We start from the raw sequence: 6,630 nt of genomic DNA on the forward strand, positions 1-6,630 counted from the left end.
TACCAAGCCCAAGCAAGTCTTTCAGGAGGTAGTCTGGGGGAGCTTTGGGGCATTTCTGCTGGGCAGGCCCTTCTGGTGGGCACTCATGTTCATTTACAGACATAGAGAGGTCCCTCATGGCAAGGGTAGATGCTCAAGGGGCAGTTTGATGGTTTAGTGGATGTAGGCTGGACCCCCCCACCCAGTGATGTACTATTGTGGGAAGGGGGGGCTGGTTTTCCCATGCTGAGGGTTGACAGCTAGGCATTGGAGAGGCTTCTCCCATCCACTGGCAATGCCTCTGGAATCCAACCATACTGGGTGTGTCCCACAGCTTGGAAAGTGCTAATTGAGGGTGTTCCCATGGGCCAGGGGGTATAGCTCAGGGGTAGAGCATTTGACTGCAGATCAAGAGGTCCCTGGTTCAAATCCAGGTGCCCCCTACCACTGCCTCACCTTTTAGGACTTCCAGCTGCTTCTCTTACTCATGGCCTCCCATGAAAGCCCCATAGACTCCGTCCATGTTCAGCCTCAGAAAGAGCTGGGACTGGCACACTCCAGGGATGCTTGGCCCAGGCCCAGGCCACTCCCAACCTCAGGTATATCCTCCCACCCCCATGAGACCCTACCATACCTCATTGTGGCTTTAATAACTTCTTTTCAGGTGACACAGACTCTTGCAAGAGAGTCTGGTGAGGCCCAAATGGCTTACACTTGGAGCCACTTTCCTGCCTCCAAGAACCTCCAGTGGGCTCTTCACCAACCTCAAGATCACATCCCCAGTTTGGCAGAGCCCACTGCTGACCAGGCAGATTTCAGACCAGGTAGTAGAGACCCTGGTGTTCAAGCGGTCTCAGGCTACCCAGGAACCTGCCCCTATCCACGTCAATGAAAACCAAAGGTCTGTGGCAAAAGTAGTAGAAAGAGATGGAGAAGAACTGGGGAGAGCCTCTTCTCTCTATCCAGGACTAGAGGTGACTAGGCCAAGGGGCTGCTGGCTGAAAGTTCAGGGCTCTCCAGCTCCCTGATGGCCTGTGGACCATCTGCTAGGGCTTTGTGGGTGGACACTCAGGACCAATAACAGGGCTGGGTAGGGATCTGAAAGCAATGTTTGAGGCCCAAGGGAATGCTCAATGCTTGGTGGCTATTGCTCAGCCCCCAGTGATATGCCATTCAGGGTAGGGTCAGGACTTACAGTTGGGCTAAGGAGTGGCTTGTCCCAACCCTTGGCAATGCCTCTGGAATCCAACTGCACTGGGTGTGACTGGCAGCTTAGAAAGGTTCTAATTGAGGGTGTCCCTGCGAGCCAGGGGGTATAGCTCAGGGGTAGAGCATTTGACTGCAGATCAAGAGGTCCCTGGTTCAAATCCAGGTGCCCCCTACCAGCTGCCTCACCTTTTAGGACTTTCAGCTGTTCCTCTTCCTCCTGGTCTCCCAATTCCTTACAAACCCCACGGACTGTCCATCCTCAGCCTCAGCAGGAGCTGAGACTGGCACACTCTGGGGATACTGGGACCAGGTGCAGGCCACTCCCTACCTGAGATAGCCCCCCCACACACTCCATGATGCCACCTTGCCTCTCCTTGGCCTTAATGATACCATCTTCCTGGAGATTTGGGGGGGGGGTAGCACAGCCTCAGGGAAGAGTCTGGCCAGGCCCAGCTGACTTATCCTTGGGGCCACTTTCCTGCCACTGAGAACCTCCAGTGGGATCTTCAGAAGATTCAAGAACATGTCTCCCTCTTTGGCAGAGCCCACTGCTGCCCAGGCAGACTTCAGGCAGCAGCAGTTCTATAGGCTCAGAGGTCTCGGGTCACCCAGAAATCTGCTTCCATCCAGGTCCCTGATAAGCCCAGGTGCCCCCTTCCCTCTACCAGTCCCTGCCTCACATCTGGCACCTCATCTCCTTGTTCCTCCCTCCTGCCAGAGGCCGCTTTTTCGGGGGGGGCGGGGGGCCAGTGCCAGCTTTTCCTGGTCGAGGTTACCCATGGGCCTCCAGCCTAGAGGGCTCTTCTTTTTTAGTACTCAGATTACATTTCTTTTTTTACCTTTGATATTATGACAGATACATTATTTTCTTTCATTTCCCTCTACATATCCTTTGCTCACATTCATTATCATTCAGAATACAGCAGGATGCTTATGTCAGCATCCTTACCAATTAGAGTTTTAGACCCAACATGCCAGTCTCTTATGTGTTGTTACTCTTCTGGCCACTTTCCGGTGACAGACCTGGGTGATTGATCTCCTCTGTCCTCCAGGAGGGACAATTTTCTTTGCATTTTTAATCCCTTATTCATATTGACAAGCTCCTCTGGTTGTAGCAGAATCATCCAAGGTTGCAACAAGTTATCTTGTTCCAAATATTGAAGAAATCTCAGCCACAATTTAGTGTACCCAAGAGCCCTGACATTCTGGCTACGAAACGGGCAAAGGAAATTCCAATCCCAGCCTCAGTCTCTTGTTCCTTGGAGTGTTTTGCATTTTGGCCCCTCAACCAGTTTGTCTCTGCCTTTCCAAACCCTGTCTCCTCCTGCCTGGACATTTCTCTACCTACCTACAGCTCCCCTCTTGCCTTTGTCCTCCTGAACTGTGACTGGAAATTCGCCATCCCTGTCTCCTGTTCTGCCCAGCCAGGCCTGGCCTCCCCCCTGTCTCTTTCCAGACTGGCCGATATGGACTGGACGGTAGTTGGATCGAGCTCTTTGGAGGGCCCTCTGGCACCGGAGACTGCTGAGGGTCTGGAAGAGGCTCTTCTTGGCTGGCAAACCCTTGTGCCTTCCCAGCCAGAGGGCTGGTGGCTGGCCCAGAGTGCTGAGCCCTTGGGCTTCCTGGCTGGTGGCTCAGGCCCAGGGAGTTGGCCTGAGGTTCCAGAGGTAGCTGGTTCTAATACAGCTCTGTTCTCTCCTTCTTCTGTCCCTTGTAGACATTTTCTTGATTGAGATTTCCCAATGGGTGGATGGATGTAGGTGTTTTTTAACCTATTATTTTCTTATTGAGTCCCCTATTATTCAAAACGTTTTCATCCCATCTCCCAATATGCCAATCATTTATGCCCTTGTACCTATGTAGTTGTAATCATATAAATTATAGAGCCTTTACAAAAATAGAAATTCTTACATAATTAGCTGAATTTTCTGTCTTTTGGAAATAATATTCATTATCTGCATAATATCAATATATTAATAATCATTTTAGTGATAGCAGTCAGAGAATATACTTTAAATGATATATATATGTGTATATGTATATATATGTCCTAAGTATCATTATTATTTCAGTTTACCATGTTGTGTTTTATAGTGGTTTTAAAATGTTTCTAAGTTTGTTCATTTCTGTACTAATTTTAATTTTCACCATACCTGAAAAGTATACTCCATAAATTGATGTTTGCTAATGGTGGCATTAGTGCACAATTGGCTTTTTTCAAAAAATATTAATTATTTTTCATTTTCAGCTTCCTATTATGGGATGGATTTTGTTGCATTTCAGTTAGAAAATTTCCATTTTCCCTGCTTTTGGTCAAGTGTTCTTGTAAATTAATCAGTAGGTGTTGTATTGTTATATGGTTTTGTAAAGTGGTTTAAAACTCACTGCAACCCTCCCTTTCAGGGATTTTAAAAGTCTCTAAAAAAGTGTGCATATACGCAATTACTAATCTGTGACACACATAAGTGTTTTCAGAAGCCCTGAGAGATGAGAAGCATGCAGGTTGAGATGGTGCTTGACAGTTTGAAATTCTGCAGGCAAGTCAAGGATGAGACTTGAGAAAATGTCTTCTGATGTGTCGATTACATAATCATTCGTATTGGTGAAGAGGGTGGTTCAGTTGAGTGACAGGTCAAGAAAACTAGAATCTGTTCTTAATAGAAATAGGGAAATTCAGAAGAAAAGTGGTTTGGGAATGAAAAGATTATCTAAGATTTGTAATACAGATTATAATCCATCCATGTCTGTTCATCTTCTGCTGCTCAATATCTTCCCTCTGAAAAATGTGGGGTGGGCCAGAGAGGGGAAGAGAGATGGGGGAATATGACATTCTAACCTACTGGTCACTAGTCTGGAGTATAGAGGCTATCTAGTGAGGGAGACCTAGCTGGTAAAGGAGATATGAGATGAACTTCTTTGGCATTTAAGGTGTGAACCCAACAGATAGGGAATCAGGAATTTTCTCTACCCTGCTTCAAATGCTACTTGCATCATAGAGGACCCAGAATTCGAGAAGGCAAGTGAAAAGAGATGGTTGAGAAGCAGACTAGAGGGATGCTATTGTAATTGTGCTGGAGAAAAGTCCATCATTGGCTATCACCAAGGGTCAGATTCCCATCCTCCCACTGGTTGTCCCATTTTCCTAGGGCTTCCACTCCCTTAGTCATATTACAGACACAGGCCCCAATTTTGGTATTGAGATCCAGGTTGGAGAACCCCTCTGTTTGCTGAATGCTGAATTAGGAGGCTGAGTAAATGGAACAGCCCAGTCAGGCTTTCTGGTTGTGCCATAGCCCCAGAGGTCTCCCTCTACTCCCAATCATGTGTCTTAGGAGAGGAGGCAAAAAAGCAGCCTATGTGTTTGGGGATTTCCAGTTGGATTAAAGTAAACATCCTAGTTTAAAAAAAGTTCATCTCCCACTGTATCCCACTGTATCTCCTGTCATCCTGATTCATAATTGGCCATTGGACTCTAATGGCTCCAAAGGAGAAAGTGAGGTTGGGGACTCATTCCCCCCTCACTGAAATCCAATTCACCTCCCTGAAGCCATGGTCCTCTTCGAGAACAAAGGCTCAACAACAAGTACCCCCAGCACTGATGTGGCTTAGAAGGCTTGGGAATGTCAGTCAACTCAGGAGACTGTGTGTCTGTGGCACAGGTCTTCCTCTACCTCGGGCCAAGTGCAGAGAGGCATCTTAGGGAACATGAGTGTGGGTGGTGGTGGACCCGTCCCAAGGCCCTTCAGATCCCCATTCTCTGGCTTCCATGGGCAAGTCTGAGCCTGGGGCCTGAGTCTCTGGTGACCTGTTGTGTTCTTGCCCAAGCACAGGTGACCCAATAGCAATCCCAAGATGAATATTTCTAGCCTAGGTCACTACCTCCCAAGTTCAAGAATCTTGCTATTCTTTGGGGCTGCCTGGCAGTAGGGGTGCCTTCTGCACTGTACTCTTCTTACATGAAATGACTCTTTCCAAGAGGATTGTTTATGCCAGCCAGGGACAGCCAAATGATATGTACCTCAAGTGTTTGAGATCTGAGGTGAATGTACCTAACTATTTAGCTGATTCACCAGTCTCCCAGAGTCTACTGCCTGGGAGAGTATAATGGAGGTGTGGAGTTTTCATTTGTTTTATGTATGTGGTGATGAGTGTTTATGAAAAAAGTTTTGTTTTAGGGGGTAGGGGAAGTAAGTAATAGTCCTTTGCTTTGGTATTTACTGCATATATTTTGTATATTAGACAGGATTTAGGATTTTTCCCTAGGCGAAATAATCCTATTTATGCAGATCACAAACTTTATTTAATAGATTGTCCCTGGGAAATAATGAGCCAGAAAATATAGGGAGAGGAAGGAGCACAAATACCCATCCTACCTCCATTATGCCTCATTCCCATATTGGGGGATCAGGATCTCTCAGACTAACACAACCTTGTTGAGTCTAGGGCTAGGGTCCTATTGAGAAATGACATCCCATGGCCATATTATGGAAAAGGATTCATAAATGTGACCCTCAATGACTTCAGAGGTCTAAATAAGGCTTGCAGACAAGTTCTGTGTTCAATATCTACCCCAGTAAAAGTTGCAGGCAGCTTCCTGACTGGAACTATTGAGACTTGAGGATGGGGTCTCTGAAGTTAGGGGTTTAGTGGGAAATGTTCCCCAAAAGAGCCCAGAGGGATGTAGGTGGATTGATTGATGGGCATATGAGGGACTGGTTAGTGGTTGGAGAGCTATTAGGAATGGCAGTCTTTTCCCAGGGCAGGGCTGGCAATGGTTCTGGTACCCAACTGTCATGGGTTATGGCTGGGGGCTTGGAAAGGTGCTTATTGAGGGTAGCCTTGCAATCTGGGGGCAAGTATTGGATTACAGATCAAGAGGATCCTGATTTAAATCCAGATGTCCCCCTACAAGCTGCTTCACCTTTTAACTCCAGCTCCTCCTTCTATTATCAATCTCCATGTCTTTCTTATATGTCTATGACCCACATTACCCAACTGGATAACTGCATGAGGAGTAATAATTGATCTTGGCTTACTGATTTACTCCTCTTGTACTTGAACACTTCCAGGTCATTTTGGATTATCTTTGGCTATACATAGACCTCTGGGCCAAATGTTCTCAAAATGAAAAAAGAAAAAGAAAACTGCAGTCCTTGCTACCCATGTCCCATATTTGCCTATGAACAAATTTGCATTCAGGTTTAATTGTTGAAATTACTGAGGATTGCATGATTCTTCTGTAATTTTTATGCCTTCTTTTCTTTATTGTTTTGAAGTTAGGGAATGCCTTTTTCAACTTTGTAAAGTGGTACTGGTTTGTTCAATTATATCACTATTTACTTGGAAGAGCAACTGAGTGGTAAAGTGGATAGAGAACCAGGCCTGGAGTCAGGAAGACTCATCTTCCTGAGTTCAAATCTGACCTCAGATACTAACCAGCTG

At 46.3% G+C, this 6,630-nt stretch overlaps 2 non-coding genes across 2 annotated transcripts; both read left to right on the forward strand.

The window, feature by feature from the left end:
- Positions 1-350: 350 nt before the first annotated feature.
- On the forward strand, positions 351-422 carry TRNAC-GCA (transfer RNA cysteine (anticodon GCA)). Its single transcript has one exon. It is a non-coding gene; the product is annotated as a tRNA-Cys (tRNA).
- Positions 423-1,288: 866 nt separating this feature from the next.
- TRNAC-GCA (transfer RNA cysteine (anticodon GCA)) lies at positions 1,289-1,360 on the forward strand. The gene has a single exon. It is a non-coding gene; the product is annotated as a tRNA-Cys (tRNA).
- The last annotated feature ends 5,270 nt before the right edge of the window (positions 1,361-6,630 follow it).

This window comes from Macrotis lagotis, chromosome 7 (assembly GCF_037893015.1).
Source record: "Macrotis lagotis isolate mMagLag1 chromosome 7, bilby.v1.9.chrom.fasta, whole genome shotgun sequence".
Lineage (NCBI taxonomy): Eukaryota > Metazoa > Chordata > Mammalia > Peramelemorphia > Peramelidae > Macrotis > Macrotis lagotis.